Source organism: Heterocephalus glaber, unplaced genomic scaffold (assembly GCF_053883595.1).
Source record: "Heterocephalus glaber isolate CG9 unplaced genomic scaffold, H.glaber_assembly_v1.0 deba00001673, whole genome shotgun sequence".
NCBI lineage: Eukaryota > Metazoa > Chordata > Mammalia > Rodentia > Bathyergidae > Heterocephalus > Heterocephalus glaber.
The window spans coordinates 10,424,755-10,451,403 of record NW_028258410.1 but is presented as its reverse complement, the minus strand read 5'-3'; the positions used below and the strand labels follow the sequence as shown (position 1 = coordinate 10,451,403).

At 41.2% G+C, this 26,649-nt stretch overlaps 1 long non-coding RNA gene across 2 annotated transcripts in view; it reads left to right on the top strand.

The window, feature by feature from the left end:
- LOC110348294 (uncharacterized) overlaps positions 1–26,649 on the top strand; it is a 127,810-nt gene that overhangs the window by 59,517 nt on the left and 41,644 nt on the right. The window contains exon 3 of one of the 2 annotated variants that reach the window (XR_002393407.2): positions 2,597–2,783. The exons of the other annotated variant lie outside the window; for it this stretch is intronic. This is a non-coding gene — a long non-coding RNA (uncharacterized LOC110348294). Of the gene's footprint in view, positions 1–2,596; positions 2,784–26,649 lie in introns of those variants that run through there. 2 annotated transcript variants of the gene reach the window in all.

Sequence of the window (26,649 nt, the reverse complement as noted above, 5' to 3'; positions counted from 1 at the left end):
TTTTAGGGACCTACTGTGTGCCAAGGCTAAGCTTCGTCTGAAGATAAGGGCCAAGGACGATCAAGACTGATCAGAACAGAGGTGTCAGAACGGCTTGGCGTTGTGGGATCTTGACAGTGACCAGGGGTCCTGCTGGCTGTGTCACTCTGGGACCTTCTCGGTTCTCTAAAGCAGTGGTCCCGGCCTTTTTGGCACCAAGGACAGGTTTCGTGGAAGATAATTTTTGCACACACCAGGGCAGGGGATTGGAGGAATGATGTCGGGATTGGTTTCCCATAAGGAGCAGCCAACCTAGATAGGTTCCCACTTTTACAAGACTCTAACGCCACTGATCTGACAGGAGGCTGCACTCGGGTAGCAGTGCCAGGCATGGGGAGCGACTGAAAACATGAGGAAGCTGCTGGCTCCCCTCCTGCTGTGCACCCTGGTTCCTAACAGGGTAGGTGGGAGCCCTGTTCTTGGCAGTGTTGCTCACACCTCTGCAGCACCCACACTGCCAGGAGGACCTGTGAAATGCAGATTGAGGGTGAGGGAGGAGGGTTTGCAGTTTTGATGTATTCTCCGTGACATCGATGCTGCCAGTGTGGGGACCGCACTGTGACACAGGGCTGGAGGTCTCAGGAGCAGCAGCTTCCATGTATGGGGCCTTGTCCTGCGCCAGGTGCTCCGCCCCACACTTCACCCACCTTGGCTTTGGAGCATGCTGATGAAGGAGCTCCTGGCCTTCGCTCTGCCTGCTGCAAAGCATCTGAAGGCAAAGAGGTGGAAAGAGTATCCAAGCGGAAGGGGTGGGGACAGGCAGGGTCTGGAGGCCACCCCTCTGGCTGGAGTGCCAAGCGCCCCTCGGTGTCCCACTCTGTCCACCTGCACTGCCAGCGCCAGGGTTCCACAGGGACCTTTTTCCCTGACTGTTAAGCGAGCCCACATCCACCTTCAAAGGACCCCTGGTAGCTCTCGGGTCAGGACCTCCTGCAATTCCCAGCAACACCCCTGCCATCACCTGCACCTGCTGTGCTGACCCCACCCACAGATTGTCGCTATGATGGTTTCAAGACCCCCTTTTAAAGACCACATAAATAGGAAAAATGAAAGATTCCTTCTTGGCGCCCTTCTTTATATGGATCCTTGTATCTATTCTCTCTCCTTTTCCTCCTGCCTGAAAAATCTCATAACATTTTGTGCATGACAAGGCTGCTGGTGATGAAATCCTCAGCCTTTGTTTGTCTCAGAAAATCTTAATTTCTCTTCAGGTTTTGAAAGATGTTTCTTCTGGGTATGAAAGAGGCAGTATTGTTTTTTCTTTCTGTGTTAAACGTATCATTCATTCTCCTCTCGCTCACTTGGTTTCTGATGAGAAGCCCACAGTAATTCTCGTGGTTCACCTGTAGGTCAGGGCCTCCTCTGTCTTGTTTAAAGGCTTCTCTTTGCCTTTGATAGACCTTGCTTGGTTGGTTTGCTTTTATATTGATCTGTTCTTAGGATTTTGGGTTTGGTGTTGATCATTCATTTTGGAAAGTGCTCGGCTCTTTAAATGCTTCTTTTCTGGTCTCTTTCTTCTCCGGAGTCCAGTAATCCCTGATTGGCAGTGTCACACAGCTGTGGGATATTCTGTTTGCATTCTTCTGTTGCACTCGACATTTCTGTTTGTGAATTTTCCATTGCTGCATGTCAGGCTCAGTGATCCCTTCTTCAGCTCTGTTCTGTCCACTCCGGAACCCACTGAGAGCCCGCCTCCATTTCCTCTGGTGGAGTTTCAGTTCTGGCATTCATTTCCTTTGGGTTCTTTTCTAGCGTTCCCATCACTCTGCTTACATTACTTACATGTTTTTGCATGTCTTCTACAAGTGCTGTGTCCATTATTGTGAGGGCACTTTGTGTACTGTATTACCCATAGTTATTTAAAATTCCCTGACTGATCATTCAACGAAACAGGAACAGAGGTAAAGTGGCCTTTACTGTGAGAGCTTACACTAATCTGTCTCATATTTGGGGTGTTTTCAGGATCTGTTGTAGATACAGGGGCCAGAGGCTTCAGATTCTTCAGTATGCTTGTTTTGTCTTCCCTCTTGACCTTGAACTTCCTCTAGCCATCCAAACAGGGTAACCCTAATCTTTGCCCACTGTGCTCCAAGTGATTGCCAAGCCCTTTGGCAGGGAGGAAGGTGTGGGGAGTGTGTGCTCTGCGAACTTCTGGTGAGATCTTAGTCTTTTGGTGCCCTGGCTGCCTGGTCCGTGACCTCCGCTGGTGCTTGCCTGTCCTGATGGAGACAGAGAGGCTGCAGCAGCTGGAATGAGAGCACCCTTCCCCAGGGAGATGAGGCCTCTGCAAAGTCTGTCCCTGGAGAACAGGCATCAGTCATGGAAATGTCTCTGGGCCCACTCCACCTGGATTCTTCTTCCTCTTTTCCTGTCTCCCGGGAGATAAAGTCCCAAAACTACCAAGGTCATCCAAGACTGCAGCCCCAGGATTTTCTCATACTCATTCAGCCTACCAGTTTGCACTGCTACCTTTGAAGTGTCCCTATGAGTTTGTGTCTTTGGCGGCTCTTGCACCAGGACTTGGCTGGGCGTTGTCTGGACTCCATTGTCTCTCCAGGTTTCCACTGGCCAAGGAACCCAACTACAGCAAGTTTAGTTAAAAGACTATTCATTGGCATCTGTTTGCAACTCCAGACCCAGGCAACACCTCATTGTACAGGACAAGTGTTCTCCTGAGCTGAGCAGAAGAAGCGGCTTCAAAGGCAGAAAAGGGCTGAAGAAAACAGAAACAGAACCAAAAGCAGGTTAGTCCTTTCACAGTTACTTTCCTTACAGGGAGAGAGACTCAGTGAGAGGGGACTCAGTTTGACTGTGCTGTTTTTTTTTTTTTTTTTTAAAGAAAATGACTGTTTCTAAGTCCACTGTGGTAACATGCACGTGAGTCTCCCCACGCAGCCTGGCACAGGAGCTCAGGGCAGAGCTAGGCTTCTTGAATACTCCTGTTCACACTGTGAATCCAGTGCTCTAACAGATTCAGGGAGAACTATTGATTTTCAGACCTTCCAGCTGTTTCTTTTTGGAAAGATTACAGTGAAAAGTTCTAAGCACTTTACCTGTAAAAATTTGATACTTGAAGTCTTTTTTATAAGAAAAGGAAAGGTGCTCACTTTCATGAATATCTCTGACTATATTACCCATCAGTTCTTTCACATGATAATTTTCCAGTTGAGCAAGAGGCTCCTGGTTTTTCTTGGAGAAATGTTGCACATATTTCTGTTACCTTGGGTATGATGAATGAATTCAAAATAGCATCTATTGGGATATCACTAAGGGGTAAAGATCATACAAAGCAGGGAGAATCACTTTGTAAAATTGATTTTATTGGTACACTTTTGATATGCATAATGATCACATTCATAGTAGGGAATTTGTACCTGTACATAATATATCTTGATTCTTTTTTTCCCTTCCATTCTGCTCCCCTCCTTTCAAATCTTTTTCCCTTCCTTATTTACAAAAGCTTTCTTTCCAGTTTTTCCTTCTAGTTTCTTTTTTTCCTTTTCCCTCCTCTTCCCTTGTGCCCCTTCCCATTTGAATGGTTTCTTTCTACTTCCCAATATTTATCATCCATCGTGGGCCTTATGTGCAATTTTGGTTTCTCACACAAGAGAAACAATGTGACATTTAAACATGTGTGTCCAATGTACTTCACTTAAAAGTATGATGTCAAGGTGCATTCATTACCTAACAATGTCTGAAGTTTATCCTTGTGGCACAGTAGTACTCCATTGGATATAAAAACCATATTTTCTTTATTCATCTGTTGATGCGCGTCTGGGCTGTTTCCAAGATTTAGCTATTACAAATTCTGCTGCTATAAAGATGGGTGTGTACCAGAGACCCCTGCTGTGGATCCTGATCTCCTGTTTGGTGCCATGTTGCAAAGTGAGAAGACATACAGACAGAAGAATTAAAGAGATATATATGGGGATCCAGGATGACAACTGCTTGTGCAGTCAGAGGCTTGAACAAGCAAAGGCCCCAAACACCCAGAGCTGTCGACATTTATTAGTGACATTGTAGTTAGACTGAAGTAAGGTGCTGCATGGAGGGACTACGTGGAGTTGCTACAGATGTGTTCCTGATGCAGGAAAGGCTTGTAAAGGAAGACACAAAGCGTTCCTGAATTAGGAACTGAACACACAAAATACAGGTTGTGGGTTAATAATTAATGTTGTCTTTTTAGTTAAGAAGGTTTTAACTTTGAGAACAGAATTTGGATAAGAGTCACTCTGACCTCAGCTGTGTGTTAGCTCATATTAAGTCCCATAGCTCCAAAGGCCATTTCTCTGGTCTCTGCCATGGCTGTTGGCAGAGAGGTTGTGTTAACCTGTGTATTCTGTTGTAAGGTGGAACACTGTAGATATATTCTAAGTCCATTTGGTCAAAGATTTGGTTCTGCTCAGATATTTGTTGAGTTTTTGGTCTAGTTGATCTGTCTATTTGTGACAGTGGGGTATTGAGGTCCCCCTTTACAATTGCATTAGTGTTTATTTGATTTTTCATCTCCATTAATGCTTGTTCTATATAGTTGGGTGCATTGGTATTTGGTGCATAAACATTTATGATTGCTATCTCTCTCTCTTGGATTATTCCCTTAACAAGTATGTAAACTTCTTTGTCTCTTCTGATCAGTCTTGGCTTTAAATCCAGTTTGTCTCCAAGCAGACTAAGTACTTCTGCTTTTTTCCAGGTTCCTGTTGCATGGAGTATTGTTTTCCATTCTCTGACTTTCAGTCTATGCTCTTCTTTTGAGTTAGTTGTGTTTCTTGCATGCAGCACATTGTTGGATCTTGTTTCTTGATCCATTCTGCCAATCTGTTTCTTTTGATTAGTAAATTGAGCCCATTTATATTTATGTTTATAACTACTATGATTTGACTTATCCTTGTCATATTATTTTCCTGTTTTTGGTTCCCTTCCTTTCCCCTCTGTTTAATTGCTTGCATTGCCTGTTGAATTCATTCTATTTGGATTCATGGAATTTTTGTCTTCATTGCATTTTTCTAGAATATCCTTCAGAATTTTTTGGAGTACTGGTTTGATAGTCATAAATATCTTCAGATTTTTTTTTTATCATGGAAGTATCTTATTTATCCATTGATTTTGAAAGATAATTTTGTGGGGTACATCAATCTGAGTTGGGGATTGTTTTCTTTTAGGCTTGAAATATTTGACTCTAGCCCTCCTTGACTTAAAGGTTTGATGTGATTCCAAAGGGCTTTCCTTTATAGAAGATTTCTTTCTTTTCTCTTCTAGCTTTTAATATTCTATTCTTGTGTATGCCTTGGTATAGTTTTATTCTTTTTATTCTGATCATGGCTAATTGAGTTCTGTATAGCTCAGTTTATCTGTATGTCAAATTCTTTTTCCATTCTTGGGAAGTTTTCTGCCATTACTTCTGTGAACAGGATTTTTATGTCCTTTGGCCTATCTTCTGATTTTTCATTGATTCCTATCAATCTTATGTTATTCTTCTTTGCGTCATCTAGCAGCTGTTGGGTTGATTCTAAATCTGATGTTCTGTCCCCACGTTGGTTGATTCTGCTGCACATAGTTTCAGTCAAATTCTTAATCTCCTAGATATCTATTTGAATCTGTTTCATAGGATCTAGTTCTTTCCCATGTTAGGCATTCCTGGTTTCCATCACTTTCATATTTTTTAATCTGTAGGTACTCTAGATTCACTAACCATGTCTTTCATTATGGCCATCATCCCTTTAGTTATCTGTGAAATTATTTCTGATTTGTTTTTTTCTAGAGCCTCATTTATCTGCTTTGTTACTTCTGCTGCTACCATTTCAGAAAGTTCAGCTGTGTAGCTTTTGATTTCTTCTACCTCAATGCCCCTTGTTATGCCTTGGGTAAGCTTGAGATCTGGGGCTGCATCTTTCTTCCTTGTTTTCTCATTTTCTATTTTTAAACTTTGTTTTCTGCATTGATACTTGTAAACTGCTAATGGTAGTTTGCTTTGTCACTAATATTGAAATCTATTTAGGAAATGACTATTTTTCAGAGATGTCTTCTAGGTACAGGTGGCTTTTGGGTTTTGAGTCTGTCCCTACCTATTCAGTTTAATAGAGATGAGAAGTTGCTGCCTATTTGACCTAGCATTCAGTTCTTTGATGCTGGACTATGGTATTATGCATAACCACCAGACAATCTCGGTATTGGTATACAAAGAAGAACAACTGATCAAAACAACTATGTCACCTTGGCTAAAGTAGTACAATCAGTAATAATAATATCATTAAATCATTAAGTCTAGAAAATGACAAACTGGAAATCGTTAATTTGCCCCCTTAAACCATGGGTACAAGATTTATAGGTATATAACAAAATCTAAAGCAAAGAAAATTATATACAGTAAATATTCTCTCAATAGAGTGATTTTACCCTAGTGGGAGAAAATTTAAAAGGGACAAGAGGAAAAAATAGAGGAATAAAAGAAGAGAAACAGATTAGAAGCAAGGCTGAAGGACAAAGGAAGATTATCCAAGCTTTGGAAACCTGATGAAGACAGGAAGGAAAGGAAGAAGGAAGAGACAAAAACAAGATCTTAACAAAACCAAAAGAACTAAAAATGACACTATGTTCACACTCATGAAAAAAAAAACAATCAATTTTTTAAAAAACAGAGAGGAAAAAAAGAAGATTTCTCTGTGATTTGAAGCCTGTGACTATCTTCTGGGGTCTACAGTTTTGTAGTAGTGTCGAATTCAGGGTGTGTCTCCACTGTCTCTGGTAGACAGAGGACACAGACAGAGCCAGATCCATCCTGGATGAGCCCAGCATGCCTGCAATAAGAATGAGGTGGGGTGCTGATTCTGGTGCTTTCAACTCTACAGAAGTTCAGGCTTCTGAGTTATTCAACCTAAAACACTTGGGGAGTCTTTTGCTAACCTGATCTCAGCTCCCTGGCCCTGGGTGTCTCCATGGTTGTGCCTCACCCAGTTCAGGATGCCTTGAGAGGGAGTCAACCCAGGGCTGCTGCTCTGAGATTGGGTTCGGCTGGCCCCTCCCTAAAATAGCATCTGGCCAAGCTCCCTCTCCAGGGGATACGGAAGTCACTTGGACTGGAGTCACTCGCCAGCCATTGGAGTTCACAGCATCCACTGCTTCATTCCACTGCTGTGTTTCTCCCTGGAAGTCTCTGGAATCATCCAGCCTCATTGTGTCTCTGTAGATTCAAGCCTCCTCTATCACACTGTGAGCCAGGAGTCAGGGAGAAAATGCAGTGTGCCACGTCCTTTTTCTGTGTTAAGGTCTGTCTTTTACTTGCCTCGTAGGCTTCAATTCTCCCTTCAGATCCTTCCTGGGTCCCAGGAATCAACCTCGCTTCTTTTCTTCCCCAAGTTGTTACATTCCAGTGTCTGGATTCTAAACTTGGAGAGTTTAGACCCATTGCTGCTTACCGCTCCACCATCTTCTCTGGAGACTCCCTTCTTTCTGGGTTGTTTATTGGAAACACTGTAATCAATTAGCAATTGTACAACATGCTGTATTAAAACACTTCAATGGTTGCGTTTGATGGCACATGCCTATAATCCCAGCACTTGGGAGGATGAAGCAGGAAGACTACAGTGAGTTTGAGGCCAGCCTGGACTACACAGTGAGCTCAAGGCAGCTTGAACCATATAGTAAGACCCTGTCTCAAAACAAAACAGAACAAAACATACAAACAAAAAAACCACTTCAGCAAGACACATTTGAAAATAGGTTCCTCCTTGCAATATGCTGGAGTTAATACATATTCCCAAGATCATAGTAAAGACTTTTTCCCATTGCTCCTTCCCCTTGGAGTACCCTACCCTCACGATCTATACCAGAGCCTTTGCAGTGAGCAGCCCGGTCCTTACTAATGCTTGCAAGCTGCAGATTTCACACAGGTTGTTAAAAACAGTGCCCAGAGGCCTTTATCAGCCTGTTAAGACTTATACATGTTTTGTTTGATTAGGAGGAATAAAGCAATTAAAATTGGATAAGTTCTGTTAATATGTGAGACTTAACACCAGCATCACTGGGTGCTTCTTCACTCTGCACAGGTACTGTCCGATGCTGAGACTGAGGGCATGGGCTTTCTGGAGCCTGTTGCTCCCCTGGAGGGCAGCACCTCTGAGGAGGTCCCCTTTCCCTGACTCAGGTGTGTGATGGGGAAAGCTCTTCAATTGATTTATCTCAGCAACAGTGAGAAGTTGGGAGTCAGACAGTGGACTACAGGGCACTGAAAACCTGGGGGCTTCAGGAAGAAAAAGGAGATAATTTCAGGTGCTTGAACTTAATGGAACTCAGATGGCGATAGCAGTGGTTTCTGATGCACAAATGGCCACTGGGGATGCTCAGAGATTCACGTTGGATTCTGTGGTTTCCCAGGCCGCAGGAACTTGTTTTTGACGAGTTGTGTCATCTAATGAAACAAACCCCAAACGTGCTTCCCCTCATCAGCCACACGAGTTGTATCACCTTGGGAACATCTTGGTGCTGACGACCTTGCTGGCTTCTCCAGGAGATAGTCTGGCTCCAGCCTTGCCTCCTTATTTCTCCTTCTTCCCCAAACACGCTGGCTTCTTTACACTAGCAAAGTGCTTAAAAGAGTAAGCCAGACAGGGCAGCCATAGAATGCCCTACAAATTTATCTTCAGTACTTGTGGTGGTTGCACTTATACAGGAAATAAATGATTTAAATTATTATTGCATTTTCCATTCATTTTTTCAATGGTTTAATTGATCCCTCCATTTGGATTTCACTTGAGTTTCAAATGCAGTGAATCCAAAATGGGACACTCGATGCTGGTCTCCAAAGTTGGCTCCCCCACCTGTTCATCTACTGTTCCTCTTTCCTCAGCAGACATTCTCCAGCGTTTCCAATGACAACTCCCCTCCCACCCTCCAGGCCTCTTCCCAAACATCACCTGTTCATAGGGCCTTTTCTTGGTCACCTGCTATGGAATAGCATTTGTATGTTTCAGTTCAGATCCCCCAGCATGATTATATTTGGAGGTAGGTCTTTTAGGAGGTAATCAAATTGAAAGGAAGTCATAAAGGTGGGGGGCCAAATCCAGTAGGATTTATGGCTGTCTTAGTCACTTTCTTGTCGCTGAGACAAAATACCTGACACAACTTGAAGGAGGCTTATTTTGGCTTACCTTTTCAGCTCATGGCATGGTGGAAGTGCAGAGGAAAGCTGCTCTTGTCATGGTGATCAGGAAGAAGAGAGAGAGAGGAAGGAGATACACCCTATCCAGTCATTTCCCCAGGGACCACCTTTGGCCAGGCCCCACATACTAACATCACATGGGGTCACCATGATTTAATCCTCTTCCAAAAGTCCTGCCTATGAGCTCATGAATCTTTCAGGGACATCAAGATATAAACCATAACAGTGGCTTCATTGGTGGAGATGTCTCGTCTCTCTCTCTCTCTCTCTCTCTCTCTCTCTCTCTCTCTCTCTGTGAGCACACACAGAACAAACACCATACCAGGACGCAGTGAGAAGGTAGCTGTCTCCAAGCCAAGAATAGGTCCTCATCAGAACCTGACCACGTTGTCCCCTGATCTTACTCTCTGGCTTTCAAAACTGTGAAAAGATAAATTTTTACCTAGTCTCTGCTGTTTTGTTCTGGCAGCCTGAGCTGGATAAGGCATCACCTGATTTAAAATAACTCATCATCACAGCACCTGTGTCTTTGTTTGAGAGAAGCCGTCATACTCTGGGGATTGTGTTCATAGAACATCTGGGACATGGCCACAACACTGGCCCTTTCATCGCTGATGGCCCCCTTCCCTGACCCCTGGACAGCACTGCAGGGCAAATATACATGAGCAATAAGTGCTTATTAGAAATCATTTGAGGATGTCAATCCAGTGTAGAAGATTGTAACATTAACATTTCCTATGTTTGCACAAGGTTAGGCAATATCCATAACACTTTTACTTGAATAATCCTAAATCCACCAAGAGAGGCTGTGAATGGAAGGCAGGCCCCAGGGCATCCAAAGAGTTTTTCTCTTGTTTTGGAAAAAACCAAATCCAAAACCAGAATATCCAGAGCTAATGGAAACCTAACTTTCAGTTTCCTGCATGGAGAGGGTGCTTGGAGGATCCACTTTATAAATAATGGACAAAGAATGAGAGACAAACAGGTAGAGAAACAAGTCAAGATACAAAGAGCAAGAGGAAAGGGGGAGAGGTGTGTGGGGAAATCAAGGGCGCCTGGAGTATTAAAAATAAAGGTGGGAAGTAGCATTGCCCAGGGAGCATGGAGTAGAGAAAGCAGGCTTGGAGGTAGAGAAGCAGGAGGTCACACATCACGGAGCTGGGCAGGAGACAGTGCTGGTGTAGTCAGAGACATCAGACTGCAACACAGTCTACAAAACAGCCTGCCTGGTTGTCAAGTCTATGCTGGTGTGACAGGCTTTGAAGCTGTGATCTTTGTCACATTCCACTGTGGACTGGATATTTCACAAGGACTAAATATTTGTGGAATACTGCACTGACTGGTACCAGATCCAAGGACAGCGAAGAGCATGGGCCATTCCACCCTGCAGGACCTCAGAGGCAGTGTGCATTAGGTGCTCTTCCTACCAGGTAGCAGCTGCCCAAGGACGATGCTCTGCAGCCAGCAGCCTGCTAGACTTGGAAGCTGAGCTCGCCCACCGACTTCACTCATGGATGGAACACAGACTGTCAGAACTGTGTCCAAGCTCGTAGCTCTGTGCTGTGGATATTTCCTCTGTCTGTCTGCCTTGACAGGATAATGTGCCTGTCACGCGGAGGCCAAATGGGTTTCCTAAACTTTGGGTACTCAGCACATGCTCACGTATCTATGGCCAAAATACAAGACTTACCTTAGCAAAGAGCACAAATGCATCCTGTTTCCCCTTAACCTGCATTTCCAAAGTAATAATTTTACAAAGCCCATGTGACCCAAGAGTAAGTTCTTCAGGGACTCTGCTCATCTGATCAGATTATTCTTAGTTTTCTGAGATCGAGGAGGAGAACATCTGGATTGCTAAACAAGAGCAATACTTCTTGTGAGAGAAGTATTTGTGTCCCTCTTCTCTTTGCTTAAATATTTGAGTTTCTTTCTTCAAGCAACTTGGTAGGTTTTCCAGAGACTGTACATCCCAGACACTCTCCATGTGGCAGCCTGTTTCCTGCTACTCATGATTTGCCCCAGAAATGAATTTGACTTGATACAATGTAGAGGGACCAGCAGAAAGAAAGCAAAGTGTAACCCTGTCCAGTTTGTTGAAAAGGACTGGGGGATGCCACAGCTTGGTTAGGTCAAGCTATTTAGACTTTCTGTTTTTACACAGTTTGAGTTAAAAAGTGAAGCAAACTGGAGAAATCCATTAAGGCCGATTAGTATTGAACTGCAGCCAAGACCATCACCCGTGGTCATTACAACTGGCTGTGGGTAGGACAAAAAAATAAAACAAGGTCTGGCTGCTGCCTCTCACATCTACATTAATCTAAATTACCCGAGAAGATTACAACAAAAGTCCTTTAAGAGGTGTGAGAGATTGGAGCTAAGGTGAGGATATAAAGCATGAACCATCTACAGTGTAATCTTGACAAGGCAGGGCCGGAAGCTCTGGGTGTCTTTGTTTCCAGGACTGAAGTGCTATTCGGCTGCCCTGAACCTGGGGCATCACACTGGGCCCTGCATGGGCCCCCGCAAGAGGCCCCATGGAGAAGCTGATTGTGGCACAGGGACAGGGAAAGTGGCCACTGCTGGACTAATTAATAACGATAATTGTGAAAGGTCATGGGTGGAGAATGGGAGGAAGGAGGAAAGGAACATTTAAATGCCTCTCAATGTGTGATGCTTACTTCAGAGAGCCAGGTCCAGCTCTGCAAGCAGTAGATTTCACATTAAAGGAACTGATATTGAAATAGGACTCAGTGGGTATTTCACTTTGCCTTGGTCTTAGGTTAGGTAATTAAAATCAACATCAGGTTGTGCCTGAAAGCTAAGACTACCAAGCAAGGGCTAATTCTTGCAGCAGAAAAATTAGCAGATGATCAAAGAAAATTTCAGAATTTCTTGCCCTGAATAGATATGAATAGATATGAATAAAATCCTGTCTTTTGGTCCAACAACATCCATACAAGTTAAAATTAAATTGGGTTAATTAAATTAAGTTAAAGTAATTCATGCATTTGATGTAGTGGGCTGTATTAGCATTTATCAGGACTGGGTCATAAAAGGACAGATTCCACAGCTGCAAGCTTCTGACTGGCACTGTCCGCTCTGCTTGAAGGAATCCAGAGTGCCTCACTCCTCCTCCTCCATCCTCTCTGACGTGGAAGTGATATATTCATTATGTTTAGTAGGAAGAGAATGGTAAATTATGCATTTCAGGTAAGAAACCGAAGAAGAAATATTGTGAAGAGGGGCTATCAGGACGGGTGCCCTCTAGTGGTTACAAGTGAAGTGCACCGGGCAGCAAGTTGTAACACCGAGAGGGTAGTGAGAGGTTTTCACTTACGGACTCAGGGAGAGGGAAGAATTCCCATTTTTGGGAGCAGCTTTACTAGCAAGGATTGACTTCCTCTTCTTTGCTTCCATCAGAGAGGCTGTGCCCATTCCAAAGGACTAAGAAGGGGAGAAGCTGGACTTCAGGAGGTCATGCGTTGTCCAAAGACTTGGCCCATTGGGTAGCAACCTAACTCACCTTCTCCTATCGCTTTGGCAATCCCTCTCTTAAATTTTATTCATTCAGCATCTGCAAGAGAGGCACCATTTAAAAATATTTTTATGATAAGAGTTAGTTTATAAACATTACGTGGACAGATCTTGAGGATTTAGTTTGGCACGTTTTGTCAGTTATGGACATTCATAGGGTCGTCACTGGTAGCATGAAGTACAACCTTTTTCCTTTCCAGTCCAGCCTTTTCTGGTTCTGTCACTGCAGACTGATTCAGCCACATTTTTTACTTGTAAGAAATACAATGGAATCATACTCAGTGTGTTCTTCGGTGCTGATTTTTTTTGGGTGACTCAGTCATATTATATATTAACACTTCCTTATGCCTTTTTATTGACAAGTAGCATTTTATTTTATGAATATAATTCAATTTATTCATCCACTCATCTCTTGATATTTGGGCAGTTTCTATTCATGAGCTAATATAAATAAGAATGTTAGGAACATTCTTGTGCAAGTTTTTGTGGAAGTATATTTTCATTTGCCTTAGGTAGATATATAGGGGGTAGAATTGCTGGGTTATAGGGGAGTTGTGTATTAACTTTATAAAATACTGCCTTCCAATTTCTCCAATGTACTAGTCTGTCCTGCCAACAACACATGAGCATTCTAGTTGCTCTGAGTCCTTGACAACACAGGAGATTGTTGGTCTTGTGTCCCTTGGGCCAGACTAGTGGACATGAAGTGGTGTCTCGCTGTAATCTGGTTTAGCTAATGATTAATGCTGCCTTCCCATTTGTTGATTTGTCATTTTATATAGTGTTTTCTTTTGTGAAGTGTTTGTTACAGTCTTCTCACTCTTTTAATTGGAGTGTTTGTCTTTTTATTATTTTTTTCTTTTTTTTGATACCAAAGATTGAACTCAGGACCTTGCACTTGCCAGGCAAGCACAGTGCTGCTGAGCTAAATCCTGGGCCCTATCTTTTATTGGAATTATTTAAACATTCTGGATACAAGTCCTTTGTTAGGAAAATGTATTATGAATATTTTCTGTCTTTCTGTGGTTGTTTCCCAAGTGGTGACTTTTTTTTTAATTTTTATTTTTTTGGTACTGGGAATCGAACTTGGGACCTTGCGCTTGCCAGACAGCCAGTGGAACCACTGAGCTAAATCCCCAGCCCCCCAAGTGGTGACTTTTAAAGCAAAAAGTTTTTTAAAAATCTCATTTAATCTTTATACTCCTATTTTATTTTTTATAGCTTTATAATAATAGCTTTTATATTTAGACCTATTTGTAACCTTTTATTATTATTATTATTATTATTATTATTATTATTATTATTATTATTATTTTAGTATGGAGCAAGGTGGGGGAAAACATTCCCCTTCCTACTTCCAAATTTCTCAGCATTATTTGTTGAAAATAATTCATTTTCTTCATTTAATTGACTTGATGTCTTTCTCAAAAATCAATGTAGGACTTGGTATAGTGGCATATGCTTGTAATCCCAGCTATTTGGGAGGCTGAGGAAGGAGGACCCCAAGTTCAAAGCCAGCCTAGGCTACTTGTGAGACCCTATCTCAAAAATAATTAAAGGGCTGCAGTGTAATTTAGTTGTAGAGCAGTTGCCTCACATGTGCTAGGCCTTGGGTTGCATCCCTAGCAAGGAAAAACAGAAAACAAAACAACAACAATAAAAACTACATGTAGGGCCTTTGTCCTAACCCTTTACTTTCTTCCATTTATGTTGATTACTGTAACTTTATCTAAGTCTTAATTAGAAAATATAAGTTCTCCATTTTGATTATAGTTTTAAAAATTGTTTTAGCTATTTTAGGTCCTTTGCATTTCTATACAAATTGTAGCCTCAGCTTTTCAATTTATTTTAAAAGACTGAAGGATTTTTACTGGGATTGTGTTTAATCTACGTATCAACTTGAGAGAAATAGATACCTTAACAATACTAATCATTCAGCCCTGGGTGTTCATTTAGTTTTTAAAATTAATTTGTATTATTACAATACAATGTTTTACAGTGCTTAGTAATGAGGTCTTGAAGATCTTTTGTTAGCTTATTCTAGGTATTTGATATTTTGGATGTAATTATAAATCTGTTATATTTTAACTTCATTTTTCCATTTTCATTGCTTATATATGGAAATATAATTCAGTTTTGTGCATTGACTTCATATTTTGTAAACTTTCTAAATTCACTTATTAGCTCTGATAGAGATTCCATAAAAATTTTTAATGTATATAATCGTGTTGCCTGTTAGTGGAGGCATAAATTGTCTTTCTCTGATTTTGTGGCTTTTCTTTCTTTTTCTTGTTGAAATGTTGCAGAATTTAAGAGTCAGGAGAGACCACTGGGAAACAGGAGGATTTTATTAGGTTTTAGATGGATACCATCTCAGTGAACTCCTGTGCAAAGGAAGAGCCTTGAACAAAGAAAAGTTTCAGTTTTTATACATTTGATGGAAGGGGTTGGTCTTTCTAGTGATGTAGCGAGTGAGTTTATAGAAACAGGACAAGGGAAGACAGTTTTGCAATTTAGCCTTGAAAGAAGACAGAGCCTTGTGTACTTTGTGAGAACAAGATGACATAAACTTCATTACAGGACAGAGTTGCCAATTTTGTCTGTATCAGAACAAGGAGTTATAGCTATGGAGTGTGATCTGGGGGTGGGAACTGTGCAAGGCTGGGAAAAACTTGTTTTCCTTTAAGTCCTGTTTCATTCCCCACTGTGATGCTTTCTATAACAAATTTTAATAGAGAACATCATCATTATCAATTTTCTTGTCACAAGGGGGTGACTCTCTGTGGAGTAGAGGTTGATACTTGGAGCCATTAGTTGGGTGGTGATGTGTCTGTTTATTAGAGTCTCAATGGATGAATGAATGTTTCTGACAAGCAGGGGTAAATGAAGAGGGAGAATTACAACAGAGGATAAGAGACTTATGTTGTTGTGACTCTATGTTGATCCTCAAGCATCAGACATGCATGGACTGGTTAGCTTCTGGAGTGACCAGATCGGGGCTGCTGTTTCCTTAGTCTTCAGCCTTGCATAGACTAGTCAGCTTCCAAGGTGACCAGAGCAGGGCTGTTGTTTCTGGTGGTGGCCTGATCTCATCACAGGAGCAGCTGGTTCGGAGGTCTGGATCCTGCTGGCTGGTCCACGTATCTTGGGCCACTGGCTTTAGGCGACTGTGGTGGATCGAAGGCATAGTTCCTGCAATTTTAACAGCAGTGGAGGTGGACAGGATTACAGTATGAGGCTCATTCCATATGGGCCCCAGAGTTGTTGGATTTTATTTCTTGACCCAAACAAAGACCCTGAGAATAGAAGAGTGTATTGGGTCTGTTAGGCTCATGGGCATTCTCTCTTGTACCCAGTTATGGATGTCTTACATTGCTATTTTTAAAGCATGTATCTATTTTCTTAGGGTCAATTTTCCTAGTTCACAATGATTGCCCTTAGTTTGGCTCATAATTGGGGTGGCTGGCTGAATTGAATTCCCTAAGGGAATACCCAGTTTGTTTAGTGGGGGTGCATCAGACTTGGAGGAGGACAATCAGAAGGAATTGGTCTCATCTTAAGTGGGTCTCTTAGCAATATTTTTTCAGCAATTGTTGGAGTGTTCAGTTCATGAGCTCCACCTTTCCTGAGCTCTGTGGCCAGTAAGCTGTGTGAAGCTTTTATTTTATCCTTAACATCTGTGTGAGCTTCTAGACTATCTCAGCTTTGATTTCTGGTCCATTGTCTGACCCTAAGGTCAAGGGTAGTGCAAATCTTGGGATGATGTCTCTTAGCAGCACCTTTGTCACCTCTGAGGCCTTTTTTGTTTGGGTGGGGAAAGCCTCAACGTATCCTGAAAAGGTGCAGATAAGCACTAATGTATATCAATAGCCTCCTGCTCAAGGCAGTTCAGTAAAGTCCATAAACAAGTTTTCACATGGGGTAGCCACTAATTCCTGGGTGGCCCCCATTTTGGGCATGGGCCCTTGTGTTGGGCACAGGTTAGGCTTTGTTCACAAACAGTTTGAGCAGTGGCAGTGAGCTGTGGCACATATAAATGATGGCCTAGTAGCATCTCTAGTGCCATTTTCCCCATGTGAGACCCTTGATGGAATTGTCTTACAACCCTGGGGGCCATCAATTCAGGGATGTCTAGTCTCTGGTCAGAGAATTTCTACCATCCTCCTTTGATATAATTATTAGATTCTTGAGCAAACAAGGCCTTTTCATTTGGAGAGTAGTTTGGGGTCTCTGGGAAAGGAGGCTCAGATGAGGGGCATGGTCAGGGCCCCTCCTTTTGGTTGTGGTGCAGTCATAGCAGCCTGTTTCACTTCTCTGTCTGTTTTTTTTTTGTTTTCTCTGGCTTTTAAAGTTCCAGTCTATTTATGCCCCCTGCAGTGTATAACAGCCACTTTCTTCAAGGCCCACATTGCATCTAGTAGCTGTAAAATTTCTTCTTTGTACTTTATTTCTTTTCCCCAGCAGTCAATAGCCCTCTTTCCATGTATATAGTCCATGCACATGCAATGATGTAAAAGGCATATTTGGAATCAGTGTCAATGTTAGCTTACTTGTCCTTTGCTAGCAAAAGAGCCCATGTCAAAGCTATTAGCTCTTTCTTCTGGGCTGAGGTTCTAGTAGGTAGTAGCTGGGCTTCTACCAGAGTCCAATGTCACCACTGCATATCCTGCCCTTAGGACCCCTTTCAGCACAAAACTACTTCCATCTGTGAAATATTTAACATCTGGGTCTCCCAGAGGGTGATCTGTGAGATTGCCCTGGCTTGAGGATACTTTGCCTACAGCTTCCACACATGAAGCCATGAAAAGAGGCTTCTAGTTTGTTTGGGAGCAAGGTAGCTGGATTAAGAATGTTTACTATCTTTGGGGTTATTTGGGTATTTTCACATAGGAGCCCTTGATAACAAGTCACCCTTGGATTTGATGAACAATGGTGCCATCTCTGGCCCATTAAGGTTATAACAGAGTGTGGTAGTTGTCCCAAGGTCAGCTTGTCAGCTTCCTGTGTCAGTGGGGCAGTGGCAGCAAGTGCCCTGAAGCATAGAGGCCATTCCAGGGCCGCAGAATCTAAATGTTTTGACATGTATGCCATGGGACAATGCCAGGATCCAATGACCTGGATTAAGACTCCTATGGCTATTCCCTTTTGTTCGTGTACATGTAGGAATAAAGGCTTGCTTATATCTGGTAGTCCTAAGGCTGGGGCCTGAGTCAAGGCTTTTTTCATTTGCTTAAATACTCTTTCCTGGTAAGTTTTTCAGAGGAGGGGCTCCTCCTGCCTTTGGTTTTATGTAGGGTTTAGCCATAAGTGAGAAATTTGGGATCCAGATATAGCAGAATCCTGTTGCCTCCAGAAATTCTCTTATTTAGGATTGAATGGTTGGGGTTGGGAGGGCACAGACAGCTTGCTTTTGCTCTATGTCAAATTGACACTCCCCTTGGGCCAAAATGAAGCCTAGATATTTAACCTCTTTTTAGAAAATTAGTGCCTTTTTCTTGGATACCTTATATTTAGCCCTCCAAAGTAAATGAAGGTCTTTGGTTCCCTGATAGCAGTCCTCTTAGATTGGGGCTGATTAAAAGATGTCATCTACGTACTGCAACAGTATGTCCCTTGGTGTGATGAAAGGTTTGAGGTTGGTGGCTGTAGGAGAGTTTTTGAACTCTGGGGGAAGTCTAGTCCAGGTTAGCTGTTTTATATGCCTGTGCTAGGATCCTCCCATTGAAACGCAAAGTTTGGCTGACTTGTGCAAGACAGAGACAGCCAAAGGCATTTTTTAAAGTCCAAGTAAATAAGCCAGGGAGCACTTGCTGGAATGAATTCCATCAACATGTATGGGTTTGGTACCATAGGGCGAAATGGTTTTAGTGGCCTGATTTACAGCATGTAAGTCCTGTACTGGTCTGTATTTATTTGTCCCTGGCCTACATATTGGCAGAAACAGGAAGTTCCAGGATGACTGGCATCTGAACAAAATTTCATGTTCTGAGAGCTGTTTGAAATGTCCTTGTATGTCTTGTATGGCTACCTGGGGAAGTGGGTATTGGCAAACCTGAACTGGAGTTGCTCCAAGTTTTAGTTTTATTATCACTGGTGTTTGATTTACAGCCACCCCAGGCAGGGGTCATCTTCAGCCCTCACCCTGGGAATTTTATGTGTCAGTCCATATCATTTATTTTTTTCTGGTGGTAGTGGCTTACCTAAGTACAGTCTATCTCTCAGCCTGTGGGATGGTAAGGGTCAATACCATGGCCTCTGGGTGAGTCAAACTTAAAGTTATCTTTTTCTGTGGCCCAAATGCAATTTGGGCTTGTAATCTGTGGAGTCTCTTTTCAGCCACAGAACTGGGCAGTTTGGAAGATATAGGAACTCATGTCCATCCTCTTTTCCCCCTATGGCACACCTCTTATACTGGGAAAATGGCCTCTTTTGGGGGGGACCCTAGTGACTCTAACAATAATCACATGATTTTTGGATAATGGCCCAATGAGCTATGGCACTACTGAGTTTTCAGCTCCACTATCTACCAGAAAGTGTATCAATTGGCCCCCTACTTTTGTTTGACCATGTACTCTTGGGGGACTAAGGAGATAGAGCCCAGTCTTTCCTAGACCTTGTAACCTTCAGTTCTTGCCAGTCCAATGAGGCTAGCATCTGGTTCCTCCTGGGGGTGATAGTATTTTGCAGGTAGTCTCCTACTTTTAGGATTTTTATCATCTCTGTCATCATTTTCTGGGCACTTATTTTTCCAGTGCCCATACTTTTTACATTACACACATTGATCCCAACCTAGTTGATTGGCAGATCCTGGCTTGATTTGGCTCTTATTTTGGTCATGTCTGTGCCCCTACCCTTTAGAGATCTCTGTCTTTTTTTCTATGAGTGCTGCTGCTAGCAGATTTGCTTTCTTTTGGAGCCTCCAGCTGGCATCCACTTTACTTCCTAGTTATGGTTAATGTACACTTTGGTGACCACCTCTAAAAATTGGGTTGTATTCATACTGGCAAAACCCTGTAACTTCTGTAGTTTACACCGGATGTCACGTTGGGCTTGTCCCACAAAGGCAGAATTCACCATGCACTGATTTTCAGTTGCCTTCGGGTTAAAGGGTGTATAGAGCTGGAATTCTTTACAGAGCCTCTCATAAAACTGGCTAGATCTTTCATCAATTCCCTAGAATGTTTCTGAGATCTTTCCCATATGAATTGCTCTCTTTTCATCCTCTCTTAGCATATGCTTGCATATTCATTATGCCTTCAGGGGAATTGTTTTTTAATCAGTGGAGAGCTGGTTTGGTTACTCTCCAGTACTCTTCAGTGTTAAACAGCATCAGGAGAATCTGTTTACAATCTAGCCAGGGTGTAAGATGGATTGCATCAAATCTATAAGGACCTGGGGCTTCTCCATATAGGAGGGAGTATGATGTTTCCAATTGAGGAGGTCAATGGCTGAGAAGGACTCAGACAAAGGTCTGTTGTCCCCCTTGGATTTGGCCATCTGTATCATAATAGATGGGTACCCTGGTTATTCTCTGTCTCTGGTTATCACCCTATGTATATATCTAATCATCCCTCTGTCAGTTTTTCCCTTGATCAGCCACCCAATATCAGAGGAGGGCCAATCTATTTCATAAAGTATTGTCAACATCTGGGAAGTCAAATTTACTCCATAGTCCCCTGTATAGCCTCTTTTAAAGTTCTTTAGCATACATTCTAATAGGGTGCATTTTGATACCTTTCCTCCCTTATCTACTCTGTTGTGATACAAATCACTTTCTCAAGCACTTTGCTTCAGGTCAGTCAGACTGTCCCACTTGCAGGAGTTTTTAGAAAGAACAACTTGAGGTCCACCAAACTAACAAGCAACCATACATATTTCTTTTGAGAAACTACTTCTGCAAGCTTTTCCTTGACATGCATAAGCTTTCCAGTTCTGTCATTATCTCTCTTTTTAATCTCTGTAGTAGGACAAAACTTTTATTATACCAAATCCTCTCATATCAAAAGTTTATCTCATACTTCTAGCCTTCTTAATATTTTTTTTTCCATCTCATTTACTGTAAACCTTCTATAACAAACTTGGCTGCAGCCACTTGGATTTTAAAGTGGTTTTTTTTTCCCCTTTTTTCTCTTCTCAGACTGTTAAATTTTAAATTTGACTGACTGCCAACAGACCTCTAAGTAACCTTGAGTCAGTGTTCTTATCTTAAACCAACAGAGAGCAGAGGAGAGAGTAGGTTAACCTTGTAATTACAATTCAAGGATTTGTAATGCACAAGAAATGCTTTAAACACACCAATTAAATAAAAACATCAATTATATTGAAAACGGGAAGTACATTTATCAATTAGCTAAAATTTGTAATTTGATTTCTCTTGTAAAACCTCCTTAGGCCCAACAGGATGCAGTCTTTCCTCCTCAACTTTGGCCATCCAGCCCCATCCTGGGGTTGTTCTGGCTTCCAGATGCCTGCAGGCAGCACCAGACTAACTTTGGGGCTCCCAAAGTCAGGAGGACCCCTTTCACTGTCCTGCTCCATGCTTTCTGGTGCTTTTCCAGCTTTTTTTCCACTTCATTTATTCACATACACTCATGGATTTCCCTATTTCAGTTTTTTCCAACGTGGATGTAGGTTTCATCTTGTTTGGTATATGTCTTATAAGCCACTCTCACAGCAGGCCACTCACACATTCTGCTTGGGGTTGTAGGTTTTGTCTGACTCAATCCACATCAGATTACTCAGTACACCTCAAGAGGTGACCAGCCTCTCCTTCTGTCCTAATGGGATGGGTTTTCCTCTAGGGCCCCAAACCTTGCCATAGTCCTGTAGCCTGCTGTTGTTCGAGAATCATCCAGAATCCCCACAAGTTCCTTTTATACTGACAGGGGAGAGTCCTCTGGGCTGCAGGAAGGCTGATTACTTCTCTGAGCTGAAGTCTCACCCAATGGTGCCAGAGGTCTCAGGATTCCCATAGCTCAGGTCCCATTGGGCCTACAGGCAAAGGAGAAAACAACTCTGTTGTCTCCTGTCCCTTTGTGACCACCAGAAATGTTGCAGGATTTAAGAGACAGGAGAGGCCACTGAGAAACACGAGGATTTTATTAGGTTTTAGGTGATCATTGGCTCAAAGGACTCTTGTCCAAAGGAAGAGCCTTGAACAAAGAAAAGTTTCAGTTTTTATATATTTGGCCAAAAGGGTTGGTCCTTTCTAGTGATGTAGCAAGCAAGTTTACAGAAACAGGACAAAGGAAGAAAGTTTTGCAGTTTAGACTTGAAAGAAGACAGAGCCTTGTGAGCCTTGTGAGAACAAGATGACATAAACTTCATTACAGGACAGAATTGCCAATTTTATCTGTATCAGAACAAGGAGTTATAGCTATGGGGAGGGGATGGGGTTGATCTGGGGGTGGGAATTGCCCAGGGCTGGGAAAAACTTGTTTTCTTTTAAATCCTGTTTCAATATTGCAATAGCTAAGGCCTCTAGTGCAGTTTTGAATGGGATTGCTGTGTTCCTTATATGAAAAGGGAAGCATTCCTACTCCACTGAGGGAGTTATAACCCTTTATCAGAATTTGAAATTGCTCCGTCATTCCCATTTTCCTAAAAGCTTTAGGAAGTTATTTATGGGTTTTGAATGTTGTCAAATGTTTTTTCTGCATTTATTTAGTTGAACATATAGTCATTCTCTTTAATTATATTAATGTGGTGAGATATTCTGCCTTCTGAGTGTTGAATTCACTAGAATTCCTAGGATAAGCTCTTTTCAGGCATGATATATGTTAATACTGTCATGTAATAGATTTGAAATTATCTTATGAGGGATACTGGGGTATAATTTTTTTAGCTTGCATATGTTGGTACGTACTGGCCTTATGCTGTCCTCCTAAAATGAGTGGAAAGAGTACCTTGCTCCTTTTTCTCTGTAAAAAGTATGTAAATATGATATTATTTTCCCTTTAAACATTGGTTAGCAATTGTATTGAGGCTCTCTGGACTTATATTTGACTTTGTAGGAAGGTTTTTAATTATAAATTCAATATTCAATAGATATTACACATGTAGATTACTAACCCCTATGTTACACTTGCTGTGATTTTCAAATAATTTTATCTGAGTTATTGGTAAAATCATTCTCTTTGTTTTTTTATGTAATAGCTGTAAGATTGCTACTCATAGCCCCACTTTGATTCTTCCTACTAATGATTTACATCTTCTCTTTTTTCTCTATCAGTCTTGCTATGAGTTTACCAATTTTATTAATCTTTTCAAAGGACCTTTTGCTTTTTGCTATTGTTATTGTTTTCTATTTCTTTGTTTACTATACAATTAAATAATTTCCTTCATTTTATTTTCTTTGGTTAAATTTGTTTATATTTACCTAGCTAATTAAATTGAAAGCTTAGTTCCTCCATCTTAAACCTTCATTTAAAATGTATTATGTAAGCATATATTTAAAGATATAAATTGTCTCTATGAATTCAGCAGCATCCTGAAATTTTGATATTTTGTTCTGTTTCTTTTATTATTATTCAGTTGATGTACTGTATGTTTTTTCTTGTGGTTTATTCTTTGATTTATGGATTCTTTAGAGGCATTTTGGTTAATTCTGACCATGTTAGGATTTTTAGCAGTCTTGTTTTCTTACTTTATATCATTTTGATCCAAGAACATACTCTGTATGTTTCAATCCTTTGAATTTGTCTTATTTTTATAACCCATTATTGTTCTATGTTTTAATACTCAGTTTAAATGATGGTGTTGACACAAATGTTTTGTGTCCTTATGAATTTGCTCTTTAGTTGTTCTAGTAATTACTGAGAGAGAAGTGATAACAGCTGCAGCTAAGATTTCTCTCTTTCATCTCCCCTTCCATTTCTGCTTGTTTTTCTCAATCTCTTTTTTTGCATAGCATTTAGGATTATGAATTGTTAATGAATTAACCCTTCAATAATTATAAAATGCCCCTTGTTTCTAGTGTATTATTTGTTTACAAGTACTTTTCCTTGATAGTAATAGGTTTCAATGCTTGTTCTGTGCCTGATAAAAGTTTTTCCATATATTTACTTTCAACTAGATGTCTGTATGTAAAGAATGCTTCTAGTGAGTGGCATATAGCTGAGTTTTCAGTTTTTCCTCCCTAAAATCTGACAACTTCTGCCTTTTACATGGAATATTTAGTCTACGAATTTTAATATGGTTGTCAATGTGGTTAGATTTAAGCCTACTATTTTGTCATTTTTTTCTTATTTGTTCCATTTATTCTTTATTCTTATCTTACTTTTTCTCTATCCTTTTTTGGGTAAAGAATATTTGTAAGTATTCCATTTATCTTCTTTTAACATTTTTTTTTCTGTTAAAACTTATCTGAATGGCTGTTCCAGATATTATAATATTTATCTTTAAATTATCAGAGACAGCTTCAAATAATATTTTAGCACTCCATAAAATGTAAATATCTTTTAATTCCATTTATTCCCTTATACTTTGTGCTTTTATTGCCATATATTTCACTTCCGTGTGTGTTATAAACCTTGAAATACTTTATTTGTGCTTTAGACAGTTGTAGTTTGATATCATTTCTCATACTCCTAAAATGATACATATATAAACATATATATATATATGCATATATTTAAAGATATAAATTGTCTCTATGAATTCAGCAGCATCCTGCAATTTTGATATTTTGTTCTGTTTCTTTTATTATTATTCAGTTGTTGTACTGTATGTTTCTCCCTGTGGTTTATCCTTTGATTTATGCATTATTTAGAGGCATTTTGGTTAATTCTAACCATAATAATATATAATATATTTATATAATATATAATACATAATATATGCATTAGTACTGAGGATGGCACCTAGAGCTTTCACAATGAACTATGTCCCCAGCCTTTTTAAATTTTTTATTTGGAGACAAGATCTCACTAATTCCCCAAGTTTCCCAGGTTGTGCTTGACTTGTGATCCTCCTGCCTCCATGCTGGTCTTATAGGCAGGCATGTGCCACCATGTGTGGCTTAACTTTTTTTTTGGTAGCCTTTATTTATTGAATATAAACTTTCTCAGCTTTTGTCCATCTAAAAAGTCTTTATATTCCTAATTTTTAAAATATATTTTAATTGTATAGAGTACACCACATTGAGTTTTTTCTTTCTCTTCTTAAACTTTTAAAACTACTCCATTGTTTGGGCTTCCATAGTTCCTGTTAAGCGATGACTCATATTCTCTTTGCTGCTCCAGTATGTGCAACATCATATTCTCCCCGGGGATTTTAAAAAGATTTTCTCTCTCTTTGATTTCAGCAGCTTGAGTATGATGTCATGGTTTTGTGTGTGTGTGTGTGGTGTGTGTGTCTGTCCCTTCTAGTATTTGCTGAGATTCTTGGTGCTCTACATTGTTATTTCTAATCATTTTTTAGTAATTTCCAACTGTGATGTCAAGAACATACTTCTTCTTACCCAGTGTTGTGTTGTCTCCTATCTTGTTGGGACTCCAATTGTGCTGCATTTAAGTACTTGGTATTGACACGTGGTGCTCAGACATTACCTGCACTAGCAATTGCTTTTTACCTGTTTCAGTAATGTTTTTTCTTCATGTTTACTGGTCCTTTCTGCTGCTGTGCCCAGTTTTTTGTTAAGCCTCTTGAAAAAATATAAATTTTTCATTTTTTTTTGATTTTTACACTTTCAGTTGTTATTTAAGTTAATTTTCTGGAAAATTTTTCTACCTGTTCATACATGTCCATCCTGTGTGAGGTGTCTGACATCTGTCATAGTTATATTAAAGTCATTGGCTGCTAATTTCATGACTAGGCCGTGTGTGGCTGTGCATCTGGTTACTGTTTTTTCTCTTGAGAGTGGGTCACCTTTCCCTCCTTATTTGTGTGTTTCATAATGTCTCACCCTACTCCAGCTGTGAAAGGACAGTAGACACTGAATGAGTCACACTCACCCCTGGAGAGGTGCTATGGTCTTTGTCGGGGTTGGTGTTGGCTGCCCAGTCAGTCCCACCCCTTGTACAAGTCACTGGGGCTCAGAAGGCACGTCCCTAAGGGAATCTAGGTCATGTAGGTTTCTTGTTGTCACCTGCCCCATGGGTCTTTAAAAACTTTGATTTTGTGGCATATTTATCTTGTTCTTGTTGCCATTCTGTTGAGGGTTCTTTTGCTCCCTTCAGATTGAAATCATGAATCCACAAAAACAGCTCTGCTTGCAGCAATGATGCCACAGTTGGGCATAGGTTAATGCTGGATGCCAGTGGTGGACACTGCTGGCTCCTGGTTGCTGCTGCTGCTGGCCGCTGCCATTTGATCCTGGCTTGTGCTGGTGCAACTGGGCGGTGTTCTCCCTCGCTGGTCTTTGTTGGCTTCTGGTCTCTGGGACTCTCCAGGGCTAACAGTCCCTAGTGTTCACTGCTTTCTCTTTTAAGTGACCACTCTGTCCACACTACTCAGAATATGAATCCTGAGTAGATTTGCAGACCTATCAACCCCACACTACTGGAGAAATAAATCATGAGCAGATTTATAGGACTTACAGACCTAAGGCTTTACTTTAACAGACTTGTGTGGCAGCACAGGGGGTCAGGACGCTAGAGGGAGCCCTCCTAGACTAACCCAAGAAGTGTGAGGGGTGGCTCACACTTACAGCAGCTGCAGGCTGTTATTGGTCCACATGCAGGCCTGTGATTGGTTCAAGTGGGTGCAGGGCATCCTAGAGAGCCATAGTTGTCAAGATATAAGAGGGCTGGGCAACAGGGGCTTTTTGACTGACAGCTGTAGCATCTCCATGAAAAATGGATGGGCAGGGTGAAACCTGGGGATCTTCAGGAGGGCCACATGTGTTCATGGCAGCTTACTGGGGGTTGAAAAGGTTGGAAATGTAAATAATGGCCCCAAATCCCTCCTTCCCTGCTCTT